The 24,302-nt window shown below is 43.4% G+C and overlaps 2 protein-coding genes across 3 annotated transcripts in view; both read right to left on the minus strand.

The window, feature by feature from the left end:
• Positions 1–9,801, minus strand: part of Tmod3 (tropomodulin 3) — a 58,388-nt gene extending 48,587 nt beyond the window's left edge. For both annotated transcript variants that reach the window (XR_015048983.1, XM_021173025.3), the window contains exon 1: positions 9,633–9,801. The gene's annotated coding sequence lies outside the window, so the exon portion shown is untranslated. The remainder of the gene's footprint in view (positions 1–9,632) is intronic.
• Positions 9,802–15,894: 6,093 nt separating this feature from the next.
• Tmod2 (tropomodulin 2) overlaps positions 15,895–24,302 on the minus strand; it is a 46,418-nt gene continuing 38,010 nt past the window's right edge. Inside the window, exon 10 of the mRNA XM_021172055.3 lies at positions 15,895–24,302. This exon is cut by the window's right edge and continues 106 nt beyond it. The gene's annotated coding sequence lies outside the window, so the exon portion shown is untranslated.

Consider the following 24,302-nt stretch of genomic DNA (forward strand, 5'->3'; position numbering starts at 1 on the left):
CATGAAGGCCTGGGGACAGCTGACGAAAGCAGAGCTGAGGAAAGACGGGAAGTCTCAGAAACTGTGGCTATTGGCCAAGAAGTGGGTACAGGGGCTGCCTTGGCACGGATTCTTTAAAAGTAGGATAAAGGACATTTTCCTTTCATAGTCAGAGAACTCAAGAGACTCACAGAGAAATAAAAGGCCACTTGGAAAAGAAGCAAAGTTGCTGAGAGGTAAGCAAAGGCTGAAAACAGAAGTTCAAGATACATCTAAAACTGACTATCACAACTGTAATTATTATTATTTTAAGTGACAGAATGAAACTGCCTGTGCTTCAATTATAACATTAAGAAATACTTCAAAATTTGTATTTATTATCAGTGTGTGTATGTGTATGCACAATGTGTATCTGTAAATACAGGTACCTCTGTGGCATGACACGCACACGGAGGGAGATGATAGGACAAGGTTGGGAGATGGTTACCAGGCTTACACAGCAAGCACTTTACCTGCCAGGCCACCTCAGCAGCCTGAAGGTTCCCCTCTCTACTTGAGCTTCTCAGATTGATAAGGGACCACATGCCACAACAATGAAGAAAAAGAGGAATAAATTTCACTTGCATATATCTTATCTGCAAACTTCTTTAACATTACACAAGAATAATAGTACATGACGTAAAATATAAAATATAGCAACACATTATTCAATAACCCTGCATAATATTAATATTTATAATATCTGATATAAGTATATTAATTTACATTACTAATAATATCCTGTTATTTGTTAAAAACCAATCTGAGGCTCAGGGAGAAAAAAGAGCCTGCCCAAGAGTATATACTTCTCAGTGAATGTAAGATTTAAAGTTCCTATTTCCCCACAATCTCATACTACTTTTATAAGACAATCAAGTTCTATCATAGTCAGTAATAGTTACTAATTTCAACAATTACTATCATGTCACTAATACTTCACATCAACAGAAGTTAATTAAATCAACGTGACTGAGAGCAAGCCGCAGCTGAGTAAAGGAGAAAGAACACAAAGTAAAGCAAAACAAGCAAAGCAATTTAATGTATTTACAAAAACCTCTAAACCCCAGCAAGTAGTTGCATACTACAGTAAAATATGCAAAAGGCAACTTTACACCAAGAGGCTGGAGAGGTGGTTCGGTGGTTAGAGCACGTGCTATTTTTGCAGATGACCCGAACTTGATTCTCAGGACCCATGCTGGACAGCTCTCAACCTCCTATCAGCTCCAGGGGATCCAATGCCTCTGGCCTCCAAGGGCACTGCACTCATGTGCATACACACAACAAGATAAAAATATATAAATGTCCTTTTTCTGTTCTTTCAACCCACGCATGGCAGATCAAATCTAATTTGGATAGTGGGGAGACAAAAACCCAACTTGAAAGATCATGTATCATCAAATCTGGGGAAAACTCCATAAATCAGGAAGAGTCACATTTAAACTGAGCCAAAGGACTGGAGAGATGGTTCAACAGCTAATTAAATCAAAGTGACTGAGAGCAAGCCACAGCTGGGTATAAAAGAGAAGGAAAAACAAAGTAAAGCAAAACAAAGCAATTTAATATATTTACAAAAACCCTTAAGTCCCAGAAAGAGTACTGGCCGCTCTTGCAGAGAGAGAGAACCTGGGTTTGGTTCCAAGAACACAAATAGCACCTTACAACCACCTGTAACTCCGCCTTCAGGGGATCCACTATTCTCTTGGCCTCCACACACAGCAGCACATACATGGTGCACACACGTTGAGACAGGCAAACACTCTTACACATGTATGGTGGTTTATATCTATGATCCCAGCCCTCAGAACTGCCACTGAAATCGAGGCAAGCCTGGGCTACAATGATAGACCCTACATCTTAAAGCCAAAAACAAATGAGTTGAAGCTTTAGGGAAACCATATGTCATGACAAAGCAGAGAATGCCAGTCTTTAGGGGAAAAGGGCTGTGTCAGGAAGTGAGGCCAGACATTATTAGCCTTAGAGTGAAGGTTTAAGACAACTCCAAAACAACTTAATAGTCAAGATAAATTACGTTATAATTTCCATTTAAAAAAAAATAATAAGTAATATCCTAGAGTGGAGAAAAAGCACAGAAAAGAGCCACAGAGACCCCAAGCAAGCCACATGTGCAGGAAACTGGCATGGGGGTGGGCATCTTTCTAAGAGGCCATTCTGAATCCCAGCTGGAGTTCATTTTGGGAGCTCAGTGGTTTTGTAATAATAATCCATGCTGATCCCAGCCCCAGCACCACAGCCAGCAAGCCTAAGCCGTTTGTGTTCCCTGAGACCTAAGAGCCCAATGGATACCATCTATTTGGGAAAATGAAACTCAACATAAAGCTACTTTAAAAACCAAGGCAATCCATAATTAGCAGTTCAAACCCGTGGGCCTGACAATTAGTGCTGCCAACGTTCCAAGATAACTGTGGGTGGTCAGAAACAGGCAGATTCAGCCAGCAGAGGGAGAAAAGCGTAGAGTAAGCAAAAGATCAAAGCCTAGGCTAAAAGGCAGCAGGGACTGGAGCCAGGGGAAGGAAAGGAAGAAAAAAGTAAAGAGAAAAAGGACAGATAAAGAAATGAGTCCATGGGACCTGCAAGGTGGCTCAGGGTACAGACATCTGCTGCCTGATGACCCGAGTGTGATCCCTGGAAGGAGAAAACAGTTGCCTGAAAGTAAGTTATCCTCCCACCTCCTTGAGTATGCTGAGAGACACGCAAACAAACGTAAAAGAGACATGTAAGACCATCCAGGGCTACATAGGGAGACGCTGTTTCAAAACAGGACAAAAAGGAACTGGAGAGATGGCTAGGTAGTTAGGAGTGCACACTGCACGGACAGAGGACCTGAATTCAGTTTCCAGTTCTCATGGTCAGCCACTCAGTCACCTGTAACTCCAGTGCCAAGGCATCTGACAATCTCTCCTGGACTCTGGGAGGGGTCTGCAATCAACAGCACAAACACACCCAGGCACACAAACAAGCTTCCTCCCTCCCTCCCTGCTCCTTCCCTCCCCCCCCCCCAACAACAAAAGACAACACAAACCATTAGTCCAGTCTCCAAGCTTTTCCACTTCCCATCCTTAGATCACACTGTTTTATTACAACCTAAAATATCCTGTCCCCCTGTGTGTTCAAATATTTTTATATTCTTCAGAGACCAGTAGAAACAACACACTTCCTTGAAGGCAGTTCCCTAGTGTCCTAATCAGAAGACAGGGGCCAAACCTAAGGTTTAGACTTGGGGGTAGGAGACTGTGTAAGGTTTCTTCTGCTGCTTGGGAGGGGGATGGGGTGGGGGGAGGACAAACTACATCCAGGAACTCACTGAGGAGTGTTTGCTGGAGGTAAAACCACACTGCTGTGTCTCAGCCCTGTCCCCTGCTTGGTTGTGGTTTATGGCAATAACTATATATTTTAGGGCAAACTTCAGGGAAAAAAAAAAGAGGGGTGTGGGTTGGGGATTAACTCTGAAACCTTCAAGCTGTAAGAAAACGCGTCATCTTTGCCCAAGGTGAGTGCTAATGGAATGGTACACACATTTAATTTGAGCCTGATGATATATACATATTTAAAGGGCAATCTCTCTTTTGCTGCTATGCACAACAAAGGAATATTCCTCAACAACTTCTCATTAGTTATAACAAAATATCTTGCTTTGTAATTTTACATATGGGAATCCAGAGTATATCTAAGTATTAGTAATAGAATCTTGTTCAATAAGGGACTTATTATTCAGTAAGTTAAGGACTAAAACTATTTTACTTACAAGTCTAAGCCCTAAATTTGGGATCCTCCTGCCTCAGACTCTCTGGTGCCTGGATCAGAGACATGCCCCACGACTCTAGCACACTCTGAATACATTTAACATGCAGCCAGATGCTATGGGCCATGCCTGTATCTCAACAGGAGAGAGAACCAGGAGGATGCTGGGAATTCAAGGCCACCATGGTTGTGTAGTGAGTTCCAGGCCAGCCAGAAACACATAAAAGACCCTCTCTAAAAATTTAAAAAGTTGCCTTGCCATGGTACTTTTAGCATCTTGTCCACTCTGCCCTCACTTCTCCCTGTTTATTTTCTGTCCATTTTCCTCACATGCACTTCAGCAAAGGGTTATCTCTGTCTATCAGTAACCTTATTTTGTAAGTTTGTTTTTGTGTGTTTGGGTTCCTTCCCTAGAGAGTGGGTGTAGATATTGAGCATGAATACCCTAGGGAGTGTATATTTTGACAGGTCACAAAAGGTCACACCCAGCATGGAAACTTAATAGTATTTTAGTAATTCTCTCTCAGGAGTGCAAGGGTTGAGCTGAGGATACAGGAGAGTTGGTGAGCACCTGTCTAGCACACACAAATCGCTGGGTTTGACTGGTAGAACATGCCATGCCTATAACCCTAACACTTGGGAGAGAAAGGCAAGGGAATCAAAAATTCAAGGTCACCTTCAGCTACACAGACTACAAAGAAACCCTTTAAAAAAAAAAGAAAGAAAGAAAGAAAGAAAAAGAAGAGAAAAACCAAAGTCAGCAAGATGGCTTAGTGAGGTCAGGGCAGTTGCTCCCAAGCCTGATGGCTAAGTTCAATTCCTGGGACACACCAGGTAGAGGGGCATAACAGATCCCTATGCCTCTCCTCTGGCCTCCACACAAGTACCATGGTGGCACATGGCCACCCACAATGCACATCACAGACACATACAAAATAAATAAATGCAATTCTAAAAGGAAAAAAAGGGAACAAAGGCAGACACAGTGACTCACCCTATAACACCAGCACAAAGCCCGAGGGAGACCCTTCCGCCACATTTAAAGAGCTTAAGCTACACAGTAAGTTCCAGGCCCAGCCTGAACTACACAGTGACTCTAACAACAACAAACGGCACAAGTGAAAGACGTCAGTCACAAAGGATCACTTGTTCTGTGATTCAATCTATATCAAGTCTCCAGAGGCTTAGTGACTACCCGTGAGAAAAGGCCATTCTTGAAACATAGTTGAGTTTGAGGCCAGCCGAGGGTACATGAGAGACCCTGTAAAGAAACCATAGTATCTTTATAGCCTTAGGGATAGGTGAAAAACTTCTTGGTCAAGATGTAAGAAACAGGAATCATAAAAAGAGCAGCATTAGCTGGGCGTGGTAACGCACACCTTTGATCCCAGCACTCGGGAGGCAGAGGCAGGCGGGTTTCTGAGTTCGAAGCCAGCCTGGTCTACAAAGTGAGTTCCAGGACAGCCAGGGCTACACAGAGAAACCCTGATTTTGTTTCAAAAGAAATTTTAGAGTACTATAATGCATGCACTTCCAACTATTACCACTTTGGATTATTAAAACCTCTATTCCTTCATTTCTACTAAGTATCAAAACAACACAAACTGATAGAGGTCTGTGGAGATGGCTCAGCTGGAACTCACCATGCAAGCATGAGGACCTGAGTTTTGATTCCCCAGTACCCATATAAGTCAGGCGCTGTGTGCCTGCAATCCCTGAGTTGGGGAAGAGGAGACAGGAGGATCCTGGGTCTCTGTGATTGACTAGTCAGCCTTACTGACTTGAGCTCAGGGAGTTCCAAGCTCAGTAAGAAATGCTGTCTTAGAAAGATTAGGTAGAACCTGGCATGGTGGTACATATCCGTAATCCCAGTACTCAGGAGGCAAGAGCAAGATCTATGTGAGTCTGAGGCCAACCTGGTCTATATAGTGAGTTCCAGGACAGCCTGGGCTGTGTAGAAAGACCCTGTCTTCAAAAAGTCACTGGCTTCCACACAAATGTACCCCCATGTGTGAGTATATATACATACATATATACCCACTAATGGATTCAGGCAGATACAAGGATGTATGCTCAGATTTAAACCCTTTTTATTTTTTATTATTTTTCCAATTTTTTATTAGGTATTTATTTCATTTACATTTTCAATGCTATCCCAAAAGTCCCCCACACGCTCCCCTACCCACTCCCACTTCTTGGCCCTGGCATTCCCCTGTACTGAGGCATATAATGTTTGCATGACCAATGGGCCTCTCTTTCCACTGATGGCCGACTAGGCCATCTTCTGATACATATGCAGCTAGAATTTGACTACAATTTTAATATCTAACAAGTTACTGGACCATCACAAATTAAATATTTGTTTTCTATACTGTTTTCTTTTCAATATAATTTCACACTTATGATTTTAAATGATCCGAGAAGAGCAAGTGTAACCAAGTGTCAACAGGTAGGTCAATGACCAGCATTGACACATGTTTCAGCTACAATTAGAGCCTGCACAAGAATGCCCTCCTGGACTCTCCTCATCAAGAAAACGGATCGGGGTGTGGTGGTTCACGTTTCTAACTCCAGCACTTGGGAGGCTGAGTGGAGAAGGCTGCTTGCTGTGAGCGTGCAAACAACCAGTGCCTAGTGAGTTCCAGGTCAGATTGGGCTACAAGGTAAAACTTGCCACAAAGGAAACAAAGATTCCTGAGTGGTGGCACTTGCCCATAGTCCTGGCACTCTGGGAGTGAGTGAAGGCAGGAAGTTCATGATTCAAGCCTAAACAAAGACAGCAGAGTACAGACTGACACGGGACAGTATTAAAAGCCATTTTCTCCCACTATCTCCATCTTATCTTCCTTTGTCTCTTTCCCTTTCATCTTTTCCCCTCTTTCTGTTGATCTCTAACCCAGGTATGTGTCTATATCTGAAAATACAACCCTGCTGATCACAGGGCTTGGAGCTAGCTGGTTTCCTTTTATTCAACTCATCTTAAGTTCCAAGTGAATGTACGACATTTCACTGCTCTGAGTTGATATATCACACACACTCCAACATGACAGAAAGGGAAGGCCTGGGAGAACCGATGACTAGTACGTGGAAACAGACTGACTTTATTTGTTCTCTCCTGGATACACAACTACCACATGCTTTTATTCCCTCCAAACTGCTCTGAAGCAGGACATGGGCATAGCTCCAAAGAAAGTAAGCGTCCACACAGGGATCCTATCTCACACACACAAGAACCCCAGTGTCTAGGACAGAGTAAGATGCTTACTTGCTGAGTTAGTTAATTACTGAAACACACACAACAAAAGAGGAAGAAAGCTGAGCGTGTACAGAAAAAGAGGGAAGGAGAAGCTGGCAGGGTGGCATCCACCTGTAATCCCAGCATTCAGGATGCAGAGGCAGGAAGATCGGGAGTTCAAGGCTAACTTTGGCCACGTTGTAAATCCGAGGTCTGTCTAGGGTATGTGAGACCCTGTCTCAAACAAATTTTTTTTAACTGAAAATTAGACAAGTCCTGCAATCATATCTGATACTACAATTATCAGCACCTGTCTTAAAAGAACCATTATAAGCATCTTTAAAACGTCTTTTCAAAATTATCTTCCCATTTTGGTTTTCAAAGTGTAACTTCTACTTAAGATATGCAAATTCTAAACTCCACTTCAAAATGAACAGGCATGGTGATTTATGCATGTTAAGGGTGAAAAGTGTTGTCCCTACATGATGTAGGCCCTTAGGTTCATTCTGTTGTACTGAACCTGTTGTATAAATAAGCCACAAGCCAGTTGTGGGAATTGAAAATTATCTTTTTGCTTTTGTGGTGCTAGGTCCTTACACATGCTAGGCAAGCCTTTAATTACTGAGCTATATCTCCAGCCTGAAAAAAATTTGTTATTACACTGAAAACCAGGAATTGTGATGGGATCTGACCTATAAGTATTTAATGCCTATCTGGTGAAGCGTGGCCTAATGGCCTACCACAAAGATGAAGGATAAATCAGCTACAGGGCAGTAATAGCCTCAAGAAGACACCTTTGGTCGTGCCTGTCTAGCACCAAGGTTGGAATGATATACACATAGCCATGGTTTTCCAAATGGATTAATTCTTTAATAATTATAGGGATATGGTTCAGTGGATATGATCCAGGAGGATATGACATCAACTTCCAGGCTTTCACATGCATGTTCATACATGTGAACACACAAGAGCATGCAAAGACCTGAACACACATACACCATAGAAGGATAGGATAATCATGGGTTACCTGGCTACCACCAATCTCATCCTAAGATAAACTACAAAAGCTGAGAGACGCAAGGCAAGGTCGTTTAAGATTGGAATATGATGGATCTCACGTGTAGAACCAGAGATGGGATTCTGTGTGTGTTCTCACCTTCTGAGCCTTCTCTCCTGGCCCTACTGTCAGCTCTTAATACATTATAGACATGGCCAGACTCGGTGGCTCCGTCTGTAATTCAAGTACTGGGAAGCTGAGGCTTAAAGGCCAGCCTGAGCTACACAGCTCAAAATATCAAAAAGAGATAGATATGTGTGTAAAATGTGTGACTAGGACTAGGAAGAGAACTAATAAAAAGGAGTCTGAGCAAAGCTATTCTTCTAAAATAATGACAGGTCAATTGATTAATCAATTTAATATGCCAAAAAAAAAAAAAACTATTCCGAAATTTTTCAGAAAAAGAAACATGAACTGCACTAAATGTCAGAAACCAAAGAAGACTGCTCATAGCCAGCAAATCTCCACAGGCTCATTTCCTGTTTAAGTATGACCTCCTGGGATAAGTTTTACTGCAGTGTTCATTACCAAATAGATGACTGTGGTTTTTTTTTTTTTTTTTTTTTTTTTTTTTAAGAGAAGCAGAGGTCAAGTTGGGAATGTGATTCTTAGAAGACAAGAAAGAAGTGGGGTGGGTTGGGTGGGAGAGTAGAAAGGGAACGTGGGTGTGTGTGTGTGTGTGGTAGGATTTGAAAGGGGAAAGGGGATTCTTAAACAGAGAAGAGAGAGGGAAAGAGACGAGAAAGAAAAGGAAAGTAAAAATTGGGGCTGTTTCCCATTTCTGTTTGTAATCAGAATGCAGACTTGCGGAGGAAACGCATCAACTTCTGTAAGCGAAGATACAACGACCCAGTCACGTCCTCAAAACAAACCAGCATCAGCTTCACAGCTGGCCCCAGCTGTGCTGCACAGGAGCCAGAAACTTATTCTAAGGCAGGGCAGAGCAGATAAAGCAAAATGGCCAATGCAAGACACCAGATTTCAATCACAAAAAGGGTGTGTCCCAAGTTTTGTGGGTTTCTTCTCATCCAACAACAGTCAGGCAGAGAGATGATGGCTGGGGTAGAGGGGCGGCGGGGCAAGGCGCTTCTCAGACAGCTTCCCAGCTACGCCGGTTCCGGAGCACAGGCCGGTCCCAAACCCAGACAGCCAAACCCCAAATCCTACGTAGACAGTCCCGAACTCCAGGAGGCCGGTCTCAAATACTAGTGGCGGGCCCCGAATCCCAGCCGGCCGGTTCCGAACCCCAGGTGGTCTGTTCTGAACCTCAGTCGGCGGGTCCCGAACACTAGGTGGCGGGCCCCGAACCCTATCCGGCCAGTCCCGAACCCCTGCTGGCCGGCCGCAAGTGACTCAACCCCAGCCCAGAGCCTGCGCGCCTGGCCCCGGGCGACACCCAGCACAGCTCGCCGTCCCGGAACGGCCCGGCACCCTCCGTTCTCTAGCGAGGCCCGCGGGCAAGGCGCGGGAAGCACAGCCGCTCCCTTCTCAGCCGCCCAGGCCAGAGCGACCCGCTGCCGCGCCCGCCGACGGACTTCCTGGAAAGCACTAGGCTGAACTCACCTGTCTGGCCGCCGACCCACTGCACAGTCCGCAAGGTTTGAATCGCTCTTCCCTGCGCCCACACTCCGCGGCGCCTCAAGTTCAGGGAGTTGCCGAATCCTCCCGCCAGCTGCCCCTAAACCCGACCGCGCTGTCTGTATAGTTGGTTCCCCTTCACTGTCCCCTCCCATGCGCGTGCGTACTCTTGGGGCAGACTGCATGCTGGGAGTTGTAGTTCAAGGGAGAAGGGCGCGGCTCCATACATAAGAACCCGGTCGGTCCTTTACAATAGGAAGGGTGTTATAAGAGGGTACAGACACTAGGCTGAGAAAAATGCTTTCTTCTCCTGTATATATACCTGCCCGTGACCCTCTGGAAGGTAGAAAGCCTATCTATAGGCTTTTTTTTTTTTTTTTTTTTTTTTGGTAATACATTTCCTTCTTGCATGGTGGGCCTTTTGTAAACAAATAATATAGAGTAAGGCTTTTCTTATTCCCTTGGTTACTAATGGGAGAGCGTGATAATGGGAAAGCCTTTCAGCCTTTCAAACTTGTCATGGAAGACAGATAAAAGCTAAGGAACTGGGATCGTAGCTCAGTTGGTAGAGTGCTTACACAAACACACACAAAGCCCTAGATTTAATTCCAAACAATTGGATGTGGTGTTAAATGCCTGTAGTCTCAGATCCCAGCAATTGAAGTAGAGGGAGGGGTATCAGAAGTTTATCAGTCAGTTACATACAGAGTTCAAGGCCAGTCTGGGCTACATGAGGTTTTTTTGTTTTGTTTTTGTTTTTAAAGCAATTTATGGCAGAAAAGGTCATAAATCGCACCAAGGTGTGGTGCCTCTAACATAAACAAAGGAGTAAAGGTGAGAAGCAGAGATAGATTTAATTAATGCACACACCTAGGAAAGGATCAGATAAAGAAGTCAATAAGCCCACATGAGCTTTAGATTTAAGCAGAACAACTGGGGCAGGAAGCATTCTTGTATGTATAATTGAGCAATCCTGGTCACAATGTGTCCTGGCTGGTCATTCTTTCAGTCTGGTTCTGCAAGTTGTTCCCAAGAGTCCCTTTTGCCTGAGGGGGCAATGTCATTCTCAGAAGATAAGTGCTCATGTTCCAAGATGCATCCTTCCCACCATGGATGGGATGCCCTCATCTGGAAGGTAACTGACCATTTTCATGGAATCCAAATTGAGCACAGGTGCCTTTGAGGAGTAATTGTAAAAGTTGACTCTAAGATGTCTCTGATACTTTATTTTTATGCCTTTATCCTGAAGGACGATGAGAGAAGTCCTTGAAAGGTGAATATGTCTACATGCAGGAGTAACTAGGCAACCCAAAACAGGAAGGCAGACACAAAATGAAAGCAGAGATGTTAGGTGTTACTCTGCTTTTAGTTATCTTATGGGTCCAAGCAAGGCAGTGCTTTTTAACAGATGCCATTTCTAATTACCTGGTAGACAGCACGTGCCCATTTTCCTGCTCCATCCCATTTTCCCATTCCAACTTTGTGTTCTACAACAGGCAGTGTGATTGGGCTAATGTGAGAGAGAGTAAACAGGAGAAGCAACTAGTCAAAGGAGGGAAAGGAGGGAATGGAGTTAGGCAAAGATGACCTTGGAGAACTGTTTAATGATGTTTTGCATAATGGGCATGATCGGCACGGGCATCAGCAGCATGGGCATCAGCAGCATGGGCATCGGCATTGGCATCGGCACGGGCATTGGCACGGGGCATGGGCATCGGCATGGGTATCAGCACAGGCATCATCATGAACATCAGCACGGCCATCAGCATGGGCAGGAACAGTGTTCTATCTTGATAACTTAAAAAAAAAAAAGCAGCCCAGAAGAGGACTGGAGAGCATGCTTGAGGTACATTCCAGCTACACCCAGAATAGGGAGTCACCCAGTGGATAGTTTCTCCTGGCATCTATTTCTGGCATCTACTTCCTCTCAGGGTGGGAGCACCCCTGGTTAAGTAAACACTCCAGATTTGTGCAACTGACATTCACTGAGTATCACTGATGATCTGGAAAATCTCTCTCTCTCTCTCTCTCTCTCTCCCTCTCTCCCTCTCTCCCTCCCTCCCTCCCTTCCTCCTTCCCTCCCTCCACTCTCTTCTCTCCCTCCTCTCCTTTCTTTCTTCTCCTATATCTCCTTTCTTTCTCCCTCCTTCTCTCCCATCTCTCTCTCTCTCTCTCCCTCCCTGCCTCCCTCCCTCCCTCCCTCCCTTTCTCTCTCTCTCTCTCTCTCTCTCTCTCTCTCTCTCTCTCTCTCTCTCTCTCTCTCTCTCTCTCTCTCTCTCTCTCTCCATATATATATAGTACTGGCTGGTTTTGTGTGTCAACTTGACACAAGCTGGAGTTATCACAGAGAAAGGAGCTTCAGTTGAGGAAATGCCTCCACGAGGTCCAGCTGTAAGGCATTTTCTCAATTAGTGATCAAGGGGGAAAGGCCCCTTGTGGGTGGGACCATCTCTGGGCTGGTAGTCTTGGGTTCTATAAGAGAGCAGGCTAAGCAAGCCAGGGGAAGCAAGCCAGTAAGGAACATCCCTCCATGGCCTCTGCATCAGCTCCTGCTTCCTGACCTGCTTGAGTTCCAGTCCTGACTTCCTTGGTGATGAACAGCAGCATGGAAGTGTAAGCCGAATAAACCCTTTCCTCCCCAGCTGCTTTTTGGTCATGATGTTTGTGCAGGAATAGAAACCCTGACTAAGACATATATATATTCATTTGAGACAAGGTCTTGCTACATAATTTGGCTGCTCTGACACTCCCTATTAGACCAGACTGGCCACAAAGAAATCTCTCTTAGTCTCCCAGGGCTAGGATTACAGGTATGCAACCACCTACCTGGCTAAGAGAAATCTCATAAATTAAAATATTCAGGAGCTTGTTTCTGAAAGAATTTTCCTACAGTGCCCAGGTTGAATTAATATCTATTGAATATCCAATACACACCAAGCACTGACCAGCATTCGTAATATCTCATGGAACTTTGAAACAACCCTATAAAGATAGAACTAATATCCTCAGGTTTTAAATGTGAAAATAAAAAAGTGAAGAATTGAGAAAGTTAATTTGCATAAAGTCAAATGACCAGTTACTAATTATAGATCAAAAATGAAGCACATAATCACTAAAATTCTAGCCTACTTTTTAACTGCCAGTTAGACTGACATGTCTCCTAGATCTCATCAAATTCTTTAAAATATGATAATCTGTGGCCAGGCTTAAAGAATATGAAAAATCTTCTCCAAGAAATTCCAGAAGAGGCAGCATTTTGAATGGATAGATAATTTGGATTCTTTGACAGTTCATGTGTATGATATTTTAAAACAAGACAAAACAAAAACCTGATTTACTGTTGATGTTCATGTATGTGTGCCTGCATGTTTATGTGCACCACGTATGTACAGGTCAGAAGATGATTGTGGATCTCATAGAACTGAAGCTATAGGCACTTGGGAGCAGCCAAATGTGGGTGCTGGGAATTGGACCCATGTTCTGCAAAAGTAGAAGGCACTTAACTGCTAAACCATCTCTCCAGCCCATTTTGAATGTCAGTTTTTTGGGGAGAAGGTCTCATGTAGCTCAGAGTGGCCTCAAATTCATTATGTCGCTGAGGCTGGCCTTGAACTGTTGATCCTCCTGGTCTCACTTCTCAGATCCCAGAGTTACTGTCACGCACCACACATCTGACTCCTTTGACAGTTCTGCATTCACGCTTGTTAGTATCCTGGTTATTCTGCTCTGAAAAAAAGAAGGTGGGCTGGTTTGCTCCTTCCATCATCCCGGGAAATTAACTCAGGTTATCAGGCTTTGGACTCTCTGGCCAGCCAGCCTAACCGACTCAGTGAGCTCCAGGGCAGGCATCAGTGGGCACGGAAGGCTGGAGAAGTGGTTAGTGGTTAAGAGCAGGGGACCCAATGCCCTCTACTGGCCTCCACAGGCACTTGCACATATGTGATGTCCATACACACTCAGGCACACATAAATACATGTAAATAAATCTTTTCTTCCTCCCTCCCTCCCTCCCTCCCTCCCTCCCTCCCTCCCTCCCTCCTTCCCTTCCTTTCTGTTTTTTTAAAGATGACTTTTGATGGGCAGTGGTGGCATAGGCTTTTAATCTCAGCACTCAGGAGTCAGGTAGGAGGTTCAAGGCCAACCTGGTCTAAAGCCTGAGTTCCAAGACAGCCTGGGCTACACAGTGAGCCCCTATTTTAAACGCCCCCACCACAGACACCTCAAAAAAAAAAAAGACGGCATCTGAGGAATACTCAAGGCTGATCCTCGAGCGTGCACGCACACACACAAAGAGGGCAGAGTGAAAGTGATTGATAAGCCGATACTGCCATCCTACTTCTGCCCTCATTAGTGTTATCTTCCTGCCTCCAGCCAGAGCAGCTCATAAAGTCTGTGCCCTAGTGAGTCATCACAAGCAAATTAATGCCAGCGGCCATTTGCTCTTTATCAAAGGGTTCCTTCAGGAAACAAGCTTCCCTCGGGTATGTGAGCAGTTTTTAAGGACCCAGTTTGCAAGAAAAGCTGTGAGAATTTGAACTGTAGACCAAAAACTAGAAGAAAGGATTTCATTCTTGGGCCTTGGGGTTGGTTAAAGCAGAGGGAGGGAGAAACCGAGGGAGAGCAGCACATGGCTGGTGTGCACAGATTTAGGAAAAGCTTTCCAGAAAACTGCTTGGCCTGAAATGCCCCTTTCCATCACCCCAGGTCTACTTGCTAAGTGACTCCTCATGTTTTACCACACAACTCAAATGCCATTCATTACTCCCGTTCCTCCAATATCAACAGCTGAAATTCCCCCAAGTCAATTTTAAGCAGGGGCTCTATCATGGCTCGTCTAGAGGCACAGCTAATACAGATTCCTGCAAATGCCAGAGGACCAAGAACCAACATCATACTCCAGCTGGCTGTTACAAGCCATTATTACATTTCTGAAATTTGCTTGGGCTTGATAAACTCGGGTTTCTAAGATATATAGAACCCCCTTCCTACCTTTGTATGTATCAAGCCAAGAACCTGTGTGCTTTCTCTTCCATCATCTACTGTCTAGACCAACCTTATTCAATCACCTATTTATCTGGTCCCCACCGAGGCCCTGGACATAAGGAATACTTGCTAGAGACTAAAGGCATCTGGTTTTCATCTCTCTCTCTCTCTCTCTCTCTCGTTTTTTGAGACAGGGTTTCTCTGTGTATCCCCGGCTGACCTGGAACTCACTTTGTAGACCAGGCTGGCCTCGAACTCAGAAATCCGCCTGCCTCTGCCTCCTGAGTGCTGGGATTAAAGGCATGCGCCACCACGCCTGCCATGTTTCTCTTTTTATTAGCATACAAAATAATGAGTTTCTTGGATAGTTGCCAAAGAAGGAAGACAGGGTATGGGCTACCATTTCTTTTAGTCCTAGAAAAAGGCTGAACTATCAAACAGTCCAGTAAAGAGGGGACATTTCCTTAACAAAGTCCAAACACAAGAGATCTCCAAGTCAAGGGGTTAATTAAGGGTTGAGTGCCGAATCCAAAAGCTAGTGTCTAGAAAAGAGCAAATACAGACAAATCCAGCCATAGATTTGAAGGGACAAGGTTTCACGTGGCTCAGACTGGCCTCAAACTCACTGTGTAGCTAAGAATAATCTTGAGCCCCTCATTTCTTCCTTCTTCCTCATGAATGTCAGGCTAACAGGTACACTCCATCACACAGGGTTTAATGAGGTTCTAGGGATGGAACCCAAGGCTTCCTCTGATCTACCAACCAAACTACATCCCTAACCCCTGAAAAGGAGAGTTCTTTTAGCAAAACAATAAAGCAATATATTTCCTCGTGGAGGTGTGCAACAGCAAATATAGAAACTAGATCTAGGCCCTTTCTGTTTCTCAGACTGTCACCAGCCTAAACAATGAAATCACCAAGCTGAGGCAGAGCTCAGCAAGTTTGGTTTTCCTGTTATTCCAGATCAAATCTTTATTCAGAAATTTGGTTTACTGTTAGCGGGCAGAGGGTATACACAGCTACCTGTAATTCTCTGTATTCCGGTTCTCTATTACTCTAACCAATTTCAACTGTGTAACCACAAGTGAACTTTTGGTTTCAATGTTTCCATTTCTCCTCTGGGTACAGTGGTTGTGTACTTTGTCTTTTTTTGTATAAGGGTGTCATTATTCTGTTTTCAAATGTTTCTACGGAAAGTAAGAACATAGTGTCAGACATTTATTTTGAAGAGATACTCTGTCTTAGAGTAGCCAGGAACCAGGCGTTTACATTTAAAGTTAAGTTTATTGACTCCACCCCCTTTTTACATTTTAATTTACAACTATCATTCCAGACACAAGTGAACACATGACATCTTTGAAAGCAGAAAGATCTTGGTTAATTAAAACGGTTTCTATTTAGCTTAACATTTGCTCTGGGTGCTAATTCCAAAGGGGCCCAAAAATCGCACCCTTTTGTTTTTTTGGGTGGGGATGGGGCAATGGGTTTCCTTATTATGAGGATAAAATTAGTTTACACTCTATACATTTTTTTTAATCTCACAGTTACTTTTCACAAGATGTTCAACTTCAAATTTAAAAGGCAAGTTAGTCTTTAGATTCCTAGCGAATTAACCAATCACCTAGCTTTGCTCAAAAAATATCAAATGAAAAATAAAGCCCCGTGGCTCTTCAGCATCTGCTCACATGAACAATGTTACCAACAACACTGACAAGTTTACAAGAATATGTCCCTTAGTCTCTCCAACACAATATAGGTAACAATACACATAAAGTCACACTTGACAGGCAGAGAACTGGTAAGCCATTATGACCAGTGGCATGCAAGAATTTTACACGTTTATATGCAATGAAAAATGTTGCTTGTTTTCTGAAAAAACATGAAACACGATTGAGATAAAGGCTTACTTAAAATATAATATGCTTTTCCATGTACATAGTTTTGGTCTTAAAAAGAAAGTAGCAGAGATACAAATTACTTTTATTTATATATTTATTTCAAAATTTAAGACAAAGTCTCGTGTATCCCAGGCTGGTCTTGAACTTTCTATGCTTCGGAAGATGACCTTGAACTTCTGATTCTGCTCCTGTACTTCCCAAGTGCTGGGATTACATGTGGACACTACCATACCTGGCTTAGAATAATTTAAATAAAGATTGTCCTGGCTGACATTTGGTACTAAAGTAAAATGACTCAGGAAGTGTACTTTTTATCCATCTCCTTTCTCTGCTTGGCCAATTTCTGCCTACCCACATCTAGATGGTGGCCACAGAAATTTAAATCCTGGGCCAGTTTCTTACAACACACAGTGCACCTTTGATTGTCTTCTGGAATGAAATCATGCAAACACAGACACGAAATACAAGCCTACAAAAAAAAAAAACCCATCCTGGTCACTTTCCTTTCTTTGTATTTCTTCCCCTTCTTTCCCTCTGATTCTAAGGAGAAAAATATTAGATATGTTAAAAATATCTTTTCTGCTTTTGAGGGAAGCATCCCAGGACTTTTAAAGTTTGTTTGTTTGTTTGTTTTTTAATCTTGTAGTGCTGAGAACTGAACCCACAGGCCAGGCAACGTTCTACCACTGAGTTACCTTTCCAGCCCTGAAGCAGCGTTTCTGATGAGGCTGCTCCTCTGCAGCTACTCTGAAGTTATCAAACGCTGCAGAAAAGGAACAGACAGCTGTCGGCTCCTGGAGAGAGCTGGAGCTGGTGTGGGTACATTACCCACCCGTGTTCAGAATCACAGGCTTGTAACGTTTGGGATCTAGAAAGGGACTTTAGAGAATACACTGTTTTATAGATGAAAAGAACATAAGATAGATGGAAAACCTTGCCCAAGGTCACATACAGCTGGCATCCAAATCAGTATGATTAAGTGTGTGTGTGTGTCTGTATATCTCACATGGTTGTAAACAGAGTATAATTCTTGTAGGGCTGGAGGACAATGCTGTACAAGCAACATTAACTAAGCATCTACTATGTACAAGGCACCTTATTAGATGGTACCATGGATACAAGGACTGATGAGACGCCATCCCTGTGAGGCCAGGCTCCAATGCTTTTCTTGGCCAGAATAAAGAACTGACTAGGGCTGAGTCGCTGGTGATAGGTAGCTGCAGCCCCAGAGAGCTTTCTTTCCTCCAGTGCCAGCACTGGTACCCAGTACACAGATGCTATGCATGACAATTCTTGGAGCCCCAGAGAGATGCTCTCTATGGTTGCCAGCAATACCTTTATTGCCTAGCCTCCATCTCCTTTAGTGATGACAGGAAGGCAGTAGTGCTCTTGCCTCAATTCTTAGTAACTGTCTGAGTTTCCCTCTTGAGGCCAGAGTCTACAAGTATGGTGACAACTTCCGAAGGAGCTTTTTATTTTTTGGGACAGGATCTCATGTAGTCCAGGCTGGTCTCAAATTCACTATGTAGCCAAGGATGGATTTGAGCTGTTGGTTCTCCTGCCTCCACCTTTTGAGCGCTAATGCTACTAACTAGATAACATCCAGTTTATCTATCCAGTGCTGGGGGACAAATCCAGGACTTTGTGTATTCTGGGCAAGCATACTGCCTTACTGAGTTACTCCCCAGCCCTTTATAAAGTGGGTCAAAATGACCCAGGAAAAATAACCTATCATTTCTATCATGAAATATAACGCTCACTGCCCTGTCATCCACCTCTCATCTCTATGTAAAGTATAATAATTCTAGTCCCTTACAACGTACTCATGCTTCTTGCCCTACTCCAAAAGATGAACCATTGGTCAGAATAAAATAGACTCTGGGAAACATTAGCGAGCTGACTAAAGCCATCTACTTCTGTGCAGTGCTTTCTAGTTTCTATGTTGTTTTCATCCAATCATACGATTCTATTTTCTCACTACAATTCTGTGAGGTAGTTAGTGAAGATATTGTTCCCCTTTAATAGCTGGGTGGCTTTAGGCTGGGGAGAGCAAGTGGCTTCCCCAAAGTCACCCAGCTAAGAGAGTGCGGAGTCAAGTGTTTAGGTCACTTGATTCCGTTTCCGGTGTTGGTCCCCCATATAGTCTATAATTGGCAGGCAATTAAATGAATTGCCCATGATCATACACCTGCTAAGTGTTGGTAATGGGATTGGGATTAAGCCTCCAAATCTGTTGGTATGTCACCTGTTCACCATACCAACCAGCTGAGCCAGTGCGCTCCGAATGACTGCCACAAGACCCAGCCAACTAAGCCTGGTTAGCTGGTTCCTCTTTTCTGCCCATGACTTCATGCCCTCTTTTTCACCCTCTCCAAGCCAACAGTGTGTCCTAAATAGGCATGACCTCCAATTCAAGTACTGTTTCTAGAACAGAACCCAGGATACGGACATAAAATTTGGAACCCTTTACGCACATATCTACTGATGGTTCAGTTGTTGCTGTCAGGCTGAAGGACAAGCAGTTAGGAGTAAGCAGAACTGAGCTCTGCATTAAGCTAATTTAAATATTAAGTCCCCAGCCCATCCCCTGTGTAAGGATCTCGAGTCACTGTGTCAAGTCCGGTCAGATCTAGAACTGGGGGACAAGGAAAGAATGAAAACTGAGGTTCTGGACTCTTTTCTCTGGCCAGTTAGTTCCACAAGGCTGCTCTGTGATTTACCCAGTGGGATCACCCTGACATTTACCACGTTTTATACCTTTCCTTTAAGTGTCTTTCAGTCTTTTTTTTTTTACTTTTTATTAGGTATTTTTCTCATTTACATGTCTTTCATTCTTTTAAGTGAGAACAGAGTAGCAGGGCATGGGAACTGAGAAGTAAGTCATTACACCCCCCAACCCCCGTAGCTACCTTCCAAAAAGGCATTCTGTCACCCCAACCCTAAGACCCGTGTAGACTTCTCAGTCCAGAATTCTTATGTTTCTTGCCTCCTTCAAAGTATCGAGGAGAGAGCAGAATACTTTTCAGCAATGAAAACGGAAGTCTGTTCAGACACTTTTACCGGCTCTCCACAACTGTCTGAGCATGAGAGCCGGCTGACGCTTTCACACCAAGTCTACGCTTTGCTCATGAGAAATGTCTTGTGGCAGTTTTTCAGAAGGCAGTGGCTTCCATAGTGCTAGTGCCCACCAGGGGCCACATCTCCACATGGAAGAGAAGCAGCTGTTCATGGTTTGGTATACCAGTCTTCCTTTGAGAAAACTGGTTCCAAGAGTACAGGCACTGTGATATTTTTTGAGCTTTAACATGGGAATGGACTGAAAGATGAGCTGTGTGCAGAAAGATGGGTGAGCAGCACCTGCCCCTCCAGGCATGTGATTCTCTAACCTGGGCCCCCAACAACCCTGGGAGGGGCAAGGGAAGCATGGTCCCGTCAATTCATGGTCCACATGCAGCCAAATACCTCACAACAGTATTTGGTGATCATTATGTACAAAATGTCTATATACAATGTGTCCTACAGAGATGGAAGAAGGGCGCTAATTGATGTTCCTAAGTATGAAATGAGTCTCACGTTAGGTATATAGGAAGATCTGATGGGGAGTAATCCAGTGAATTCCTCAAGTGTCATCTCTACACAACTGTGAAATGTGATGGTAGGTGACAGAAACTGCAGACTCCAGGGTCATTTCCCATGAACCTGGGTTTGCAGCAGCTCTAAAGGGGTTAGGGGAAGTGGAATTGGGGAGAGAGCCTCCCTTCAATCAGTTGTCCAGATGTAGCCAAATACCTAGTTAGATATCTGACAACACACACGCACACGCACACACACACACACACACAAACATGAGAGACAGAGAGAGAGACAGAGACAGAGAGAGAGACAGAGAGAGAGAGAGAGAGAGAGAGAGAGAGAGAGAGAGAGAGAGAGAGAGAGAAATCAAGGGATTTGATCATGCTGATAAAGACAAAGGAACTTCTGCTGCCCATATCAAGCAGACAGAGATGCATTTGTACTGCTGGACTAGTTAACATCTCTAGACTTGACAAATGATCTCCTAGAAGCCATCCATTTACAGGTGTCATGACAAGATATCAGCCACAGAAACCTTCAAGTCAAGTCCAGGTGAGTGAGTTTTCACCAATGGGCCTGTAAAGGGGAAGGGAGCAGGCTTAGGCAAACACGAGCTCCCTCCAAAACAGCTATACAGGCATTAGCAAATACAGCAACACACTAGCTAGCAAAATAGATACTTATAAAAATAATTCACACACATTATGTCTCATCGGGATGAAATTAATGGTCCATTTTGGGCAGGTGGGAGGTGAAGTCTTCATCTAATTAAATGGATTTGATAGATGACCTAAGATGTATATTTTATCTTCTAGTAGTTCCCTTCAAAATATAAATGCTGATGGAAATGTCACTTTACATGCTAGTTAAAAATCCACGATGATAAAACAGCTGATTAGTAATAATCTTATAAACTCATTTTATAAGATAAAACCAGTATGAGTTTAAAAATAATGGTCTACAATCTTATTAGTATTAATAACTCCTTACTTATAAAAAGGAATAGCTATGATCTAAATATGACTTTTTTTCTTGCTTTTTGTCAAGGTGTGTCAACAATTGTAACCCACTCTCTACAATATGGGGCTGCAGACGGTCAGGGCTTCTTAGGAATGGAGGCAAGAGAGTGAATGAAAACAGGAAAAGGAAGCTTGTTAGGGACTCTGCTCTTAAAGAAGTCTGTGGCTGAGAGAGAGGAAAGACACTTAGCATCCTTCCTTTGGCAACCGAGTAACCAAAAATTCTGATTAAAATACACCCTATACATTTCACCCAGGTAGAATGGATGACTGCTTATCAGCCAACAATCTAGAGGAAAGGACGGAGCCATTTTCTTACACATTGATAATTCCCAAGGACTCTTCTCACCATGGCCAAGAAGTCAATGCTGACAGAGCAGGGGCGACCTGTGCTATAGCACACCACAGTGGTCTGTATGCCATACAGAATCTCAAGAACATAGTTTTGCCTTTACTATCATCAATTTAACTGTAAGTACATGCCACTTAACATGTTCAAGTTGAGGGAGGGTGCGCTGGGGGTCTCAGGTAGCGGGCTGGCTTCAGACTTTGTGTAGCCAACACTGATCTTTCATCCAGTCCAAGTGCTAGGATCACTAGGGCGTGTTACCACACCTTAATTTTTAGCAGGGCTATTTTGAGCAAGAATTTAAAGAATTCTTGAAAACTGAACAAACCAGCAAACCTATACAAACTGGCTTCAATACCACACCCAAGTGGGTGAGAAGGAAGGAAAGATCAGATTAAGGGATAAGACAAAACAAATACGTTTTAGGATTGACAGGGAGACAAAGTTTTAAGTTAAAGGACTTGGAGGTGATTCAAAAAAATGTCAAAATACCCTATTTATTATGTCCTGAAGAGTATAAAAATGAGCCAAGAAAATGAGGTGTGTTTGAGAATTTTTGCTTTAGCTGTGGGTATTTACAGCACAGTAAGTGTCCAGTTTCTCCCTCTAAGTGTCCAGTTTTTTTTTCAAGGTTCCTGACTCCAAGTTCTTTCTTGTCTGTTAGTTTCCCATCACCTTTATAGGACTTAGAGCAGTGGTTCTCAACCTTCTTACTGTTTTTAATACAGTTGCTCATGTTGTGGTGACCCCCAACCATAAATTTATCTCATTGCTACTTCGTGACTGTAATTTTACTACTGTTTTGAATTGTAATGTAATTATCTGTGTTTTCCAATAATCTTAAGTGACCCCCATGAAAGAGTGATTCAGCCTCCAAAGGGATTGTGACCCACAGGTTGAGAACCACTGACTTAGAGACATAGAGAGAAGGGAAACAAGAAGGATGCTTTGTCATGAAAGGAGAGGAAAAGGAAGGACAAGAGATGCTACGACAATATCTTCATTGTCAACTTGATGGGATTTGGAATCACCTAAGGTGTTACCAGAGAAGTTTAACCAAGAAGAGAGAACTCACTCTGAATGTGGGGAGCACCATCCCATAGGCTGGAATTCCAGACTAAACAAAAGGGGGGGGGGGAGAAAGTGGGCGGAGCCCCAGCATTCATCTCTCTTTGTTTCCTGTCTGTGACAGTGATGTGACAACTGTCTCATCCTCCTGCTGCTATCTTTCTCTGCCACAGTAGGTGGCACCCTAAAACTGTGAGCCAAGATGAATCCCCCTTTTCCTTATATTCCTTCTGTCAGGTATTTAGTCACAACAGTGAGAAGGGCAGATAACACAGGTACCTGACAGTGGCTGGGACCAGCTGATGTCTATGACAGGAGAGAAAGGTGATTATTTTGGGCCAAAACCTTCCATCACTTGGTACCTTAAGTTTGCATTATGCTGTCCAGTGGTTGTACTAGGAAATCAGTCACTTCACGGTCACTTCAGTCATGTCTTCACAGGCTCTGTCTTTGAGGTGACAAACATCTTAGCAACTGACAATTCTTTTTAACCTAATATTTGCAAACAGCTGGATTTACTGTGATATATGACAAAAATCAATGCTTGATTTTAAGCCAAAAGGCAAAGAAGCAATTGCATGTGACAAAACAAAAACCTATATAATTAACCACAATGCCCACAATTTATCTGGTGATCTGGTTATGCTAAAGATGAATCAACAATTGCTTTTAAAATTTGTCAAATTCATTATGTATCAGAAACTTTGATTAAGGTGCCATAACTTTTAAATCTATTTTTAATCATGTGTATGTATATGGGGGGGGGTATGTACACCTATGTGTGGATGCCCTCAGAGGCTGGAGGCATCAGAGTCCCCCGAGGATGGAGCTATACAAGTCAGCTGCTTGACACAGGTGCTGAAACTGAACTCTGGTCTCCTGGGAAAGCAGCAAGCACTCTTAACTGCTGAGCCAGCTCTCCAGCTCCTAAGATGCTGTTATTGTTATTTTGGGAATGTACTATTTTGAAATTTTCTTTTGGTTAAACTTTAAAATTTCCCCATTATACCTGGAAAGTCTTTCAACAGCTTTGTAAATAATTACCTATTAGAGAATCATTTTAAATATAATTTGGGTTGGAGATGTAGCTCAGGAGTAGAGTGCTTGCCTAGCACACACAGAGTTCTGGGTACAATTCCCAGGACCACAGACCTTAACAAATGTGTTTCATTCATGTTTAACAGTAAGTAAGGGTAAGTGTGTGACTTGTTAATATACTCACGGGGCACTAAACAGTCCCTTTGCCAGTGCTACGGTAAAGTGCTTTCTAAGGAGGATCCCACTGACTGGGAGGATCCCAATCTATCAGTTGGGCATGTGCATGTAGAGACACTATTTTTTTTTTTCTGGAATTAACGGAGAATTTGTGAAAGCTTGGCAATACTAACTTCTCATGTGGTCAGTAGCACACACTCCCCATGTTCCTGGCCTAGCTCAAAGCAATGCATGTAAACAGAGATAGGCCTCCACTTGGTCATCAGCTACAAACACATGCTACACACTAAGTCCCTTCCATGACTAAAAAAGGTTCACGTAAGAAAGCAAGACAAACTACAATATGAAAGTGGTTAAGATCATCTCCAGCGTTGTCACTGTCTAAGATCTGTATCACCCCTACTTGTGCAAGCCGCCAGGTGTGTCCAGGAGCGAGGCAAACTGCTACACATATTTCAGACAAATAATCAGCACTAAAAAGGAGTAACAGTTAAAATTATGACGGATATGGTTAACGGAAATGAACAGCCTTGGATCAAATGGTCCGGTG

The sequence above is a fragment of the Mus caroli genome, unplaced genomic scaffold, assembly GCF_978045245.1.
Source record: "Mus caroli unplaced genomic scaffold, Mus_caroli_1 scaffold_11, whole genome shotgun sequence".
NCBI lineage: Eukaryota > Metazoa > Chordata > Mammalia > Rodentia > Muridae > Mus > Mus caroli.